This window comes from Salmo trutta, chromosome 37 (genome assembly GCF_901001165.1).
Source record: "Salmo trutta chromosome 37, fSalTru1.1, whole genome shotgun sequence".
Classification (NCBI taxonomy): Eukaryota; Metazoa; Chordata; class Actinopteri; order Salmoniformes; family Salmonidae; genus Salmo; species Salmo trutta.
In genome coordinates, this window is record NC_042993.1 from 10,367,299 (window position 1) to 10,371,825 (window position 4,527).

The 4,527-nt window shown below is 39.7% G+C and overlaps 1 long non-coding RNA gene across 1 annotated transcript; it reads right to left on the minus strand.

Annotated features, from left to right (window-relative positions):
* Positions 1-2,013: 2,013 nt before the first annotated feature.
* On the minus strand, positions 2,014-3,007 carry LOC115176690 (uncharacterized). Its single transcript, XR_003872264.1, has 3 exons — positions 2,730-3,007; positions 2,489-2,517; positions 2,014-2,131 (listed from the first exon to the last, which is right to left on the minus strand). It is a non-coding gene; the product is annotated as an uncharacterized LOC115176690 (long non-coding RNA).
* Between the last annotated feature and the right edge of the window lie 1,520 nt (positions 3,008-4,527).

A 4,527-nucleotide genomic window follows, 5' to 3' on the forward strand; every position in this document is an offset into this window, starting at 1 on the left:
TGTAGCCCATTCATTAACATTCACTGGATCCAATACTCCACTTTCGACTAGTCTGTTAAGCTCAATTTCAACTTTTGGTTTTATGGCGTATGGGACTGATCTAGCTTTGAAGCATTTTGGCTTGCTGTCTGGTTTCACGGTCAGTTTAACTATTATGTCCTTCAAACTGCCAAGTTCTCCTTTGAACAGATCTGCGTGTTTCCTCAATATCCCTTGTAGGTTTGTGTCCTCTTTTGCAACCATGTGAATATCCTGCCAGTGTAGTATGGTCTTTTCCAGGCATGTGTGTCCTAGCAATGCTGGATGGTTGCCTTTCACGATGTAGATTGGTAGCTTTACCTTCTGTTTGTTGAGCTCCACCGTAAAAATCACGCTTCCTCTCACTGGAACAATGTCACCGGTGTATGTTTTCAGCGTCATCTTTGTGGGCTGTGGTGTGAGGTCATGTAGTTTATCCTTGTATACAGCCTCAGACAGCAAAGATACGGCTGCTCCAGTGTCCACTTGCATCCGTACTGCTTTTCCATCCAGTAGCGATGTCACCCAGTATCCGTGTCCATTGTCTGAAATGGACAAAACATGCAAAGATTCTTCCCCTTCAGACAGAGTCTCACTTTGTTCATCTGTGTGTTCCATTTTATGCACTTTCTTTTTGTACTTTCTGAAGTCGTTTTTCCTTTGTTCAGTACTTTTGTTTGATAGTGTCTTTTTGTTTTTACATGCACATTCGATGTGACCCTTTTTTCCACAACTTCTGCAGTCTAATTCTTGGTAACAACACTCCTCTGCTTGGTGACCTGGTTTCCCACAGCGATAGCATGGCTTGTCACCTCCTGTCTTGTTTTTTAACCACGTAGACACCTTATGCACTTGGGTCAATGCACTTAGCTGTTGTGCGTCTTTATTTGCCATTTCCATTGATGTACGTACTTCTATTGCTCTCTACAATGTTAAGTTATTCACAGTCAAAAGGCGTTTCTCTATTGCCTCGCTGTACATGCCACACACTAACTAACCTATCGCATATAATGTCACTCATTGATCGCCCAAATTCAGTGTTCAGATAACTGTTTCAATACAGCCACCAACTATGAGATTGATTCCCCGTCCTCTTGATTTCTCTTATGAAACCTGAATCTCTCTGCGATTATCAGTGCTCTGGGAGAATAATGTCCTTTTAAGGCAGCCACAATTTCATCATATGATTTATCACCAGGTTTATCAGGTGTTACTAGGCTGAGTAGTAGATTGAATATTTTTCCTCCCATAACTGTCAAAAATGTTGGCACAACGACTTCTGCTTTAATTCCACTTGCCAACACAAAGTATTCAAAACGTTCTGTGTAAGAACTCCATTGTTCCACAGATTCATCAAATGTTTCTATATTTCCAACCAATGCAGACATTTTCGGTTTATTCTTTTTCTTTCTCACACTTTTCAGACAGTCCCTTACTCCAAGACCCTTTTTTTGTAATATTTTTTTTTCCACTCAGTGACTTCACTTTTTCCTGCAGCAAAACTCTTCCTATCCCTCGAGGCTCTCATTGCTGTGACATCAGAAGCTAGCTAGCATCACTCGACTGGCCAGCTCCATGTTTTCTTTGCATCTTTCTACAGTGAAAAAAAACGAATTTAACTCAGACTTCTGCCGAAGATAATGAGCACAAACGTGAGAACGTTTCTTCTTCGTCGCCAGTTTTGTTGTATAGCACACTGTATTACTTATACAGCTAAGATAAGGACAGGACATGAGGTGGGAGTAGAAACTAAAGTGGGCATTGTTTAATGCATTTCACAGGACAAAATATTCCAAGCATTCCAACGTAGGTAAGCAGGGGGTGTTACAGGTGCCCTAACGGGACAAACTAGAATAGCAATACACAACAGAGTCAAAACTAAAACTTCCTGGATAACACTTCTGTAGGCAAACAGTTTTGCATACATAACTTTTCCACACTGTACATCTTGTTCAGAAAATTAATCTTGTTTTTTACAGTACGACTGTAGTAGAACACAGTCACATCCCAGGTAACCAGGTCTTACTTACTGTCAGGGGTAGAGGTGGGGATTGATTTTGTCTTGTGTTCTCATATGCAGGTGATGGGTTCTCATATGCAGGTTGTTGAGTGCCTATAAGAGATACATAAATAGTAGGGGTGGTATAGATGATGCTGTCTTGTCTGCAGTATTAAGCATTAGCGCTTACAGTATTAAGTCATCGAGGTGTTGTATTAATTTGTTTGAATTAATTTCTTTGTGGAAAATGTAAGTTGCTCTGGATAATAGCATCTGCTAATTCACTAAACATGAATGTGGAGTAAACAATTCATTTCTTTGTTTAGTGAATTAGCAGATACGATTATCCAGAGTGACTTACAGTTTCCACAAAGAAATTAAATGGATTCAGACAAATTCATTTAATTTAAAAAAGATGAGTAATTAGAAATACAATGACACCCTGCTAAATTGGAGATACAGTATGCTTACCTCTTCGACGCATTGCCTCAGCATTGGTTCTATATAAAACAAGAAATAGACATTGAAAGGTTGCTGTTTAGAAAATAATAACAACATAATATTACAGTGCTTTTGACAGTTTACTGTGTTTTTGAAATACAACCAGGCCCTCTTTGTGACCAGTTTTAATCAATGTGAAAACACAGCCTACATTTTCTATTAACTGCAGTAATAGAAAATAGCCTTGTTTGACTGAAAAAAATGTATTCACCCATTTTTCCTGATGAAGAACACTGCAGCACCAACTGCTCCTTCCACAACCAGCAATAATCCAAACACAATACCAGCGATGGCACCAGCAGGCAGACCTAGTGATAAAGAGTCCCCTTCTGCAGAGACCAGAGACAAAACCATGCAGAGATGAAAGAAAGGCTACACAGTGAACAGGCAGTACTGTACAATACAGTACAAATGGGTATCAATTACAACACAACAAAGACAACTAAAGGAATTATTTCAAAACAAATAATATACAAACAGATCATCTTGCATCAAACAATTTAACAACTATCTCATATTTTCTTTACAGCTTCTGATAACTTTACCTTTTACAGCCAGTTTATGTTTTGTTTCCAGTGACATCATTTGTTGTTGTACAGGAGTACTCCCCACTGTCAGAGTATTCACTCTTCTCTTTAGTGAACTCAGGTGAATGTCCAGGTATCTCTGTCTCATTGTGCATCCAGGTGTAACTAGCAGGGGGGTTGGAGTCAGCAGAGCAGGTTAATGTAAACTTCTGTCCTACTTCTATTTCAGTTGGATCCTTGATTTCCATACCATCAGGTCCATCTGTAACACAGAGATCACCAGTTCACATTAGAAGTAGCCATGTGTTTGTTAGCTGGTAATCAGTGTGAAGTTACACACTCAAACTGTTATATACAAACTGTTATATACATCCATAGAATTACTCTGTGATATCTGCATATCCATATTTTACACTGTGACAATCAGATTTTAATGCAAAAAACAATAGTTAGAACACAGTAATTGTAAGCCCAGACTTACAGCAGAGTAGGCCTACTTACAGTTTACAATGAGAATGTGTTTAGCATCAGCAGTGCTGACAGGGTTGCTGACTCTCCTCAGGAGAATTTGTCCCAATACCTTTGCCCCCCTAAAATGGGGGGGGACTATGAACAAAAAGTGCTGTCATTTCTAAACGGATCCCCCGATATGGATGAAAATACCCTCAAATGAAAGCTGACAGTCTGCACTTTAACTTCATATATATATATATATATTTCTTAAATGTAACCTTTATTTAACTAGGCAAGTCAGTTAAGAACAAATTCTTATTTACAATGACAGCCAATTGTGTGCCACCCTATAGGACTCCCATTCATGGCCAGTTGTGATACAGCCTGGATTCAAACCAGAGTGTCTGTAGTGACACCTCTAGCACTGCGATGTAGTACCTTAGACCGCTGTGCCACTCAGGAGCCCAAGTCATTTTTTGATTTCAAGTATAGAGCCAAAAGAAGAAAAAATGCTTCACTGTCCTAATAATTATGCAGTGCACTGTAATTCAAGAATAAAGGCCTAATAGTACTGTAAAGCTCTTTTTTCTTGCACACAATATAGCTGGATCACCCCGTCCTGACCCTAGGGGTCAATCGCCCTGCAGCGCCCCCAACACAACGCATCCCACTCAGCTTTAGGATCTTATTGAAACATTCAGGTGTGTTAGGCCAAGGCCAGAATGACAACCAACAGTATGGCAGACCCCCAGGGCCAGGACTGGGTAGCCTAGCAGCTAGGTATTTCCTAAATAGGTATCTCCCCTGACGTAGGCATGTTTTCAATACAGACTCTTTTTGTCGTACAGTATTCCATATAAGGCATCCAGACCTTACAAAAGTTCCACAGTATACCCTTAATAGACCCTTAATCTTGTAGTAAATCAAATCTAGTGATACATAACATTTCTGCCATCCATTGTGACATTTTGGGAGGATAACCAACCTTCCAATTATTGGCAATGCATTTCTTAGTCGCTATAAATGCTA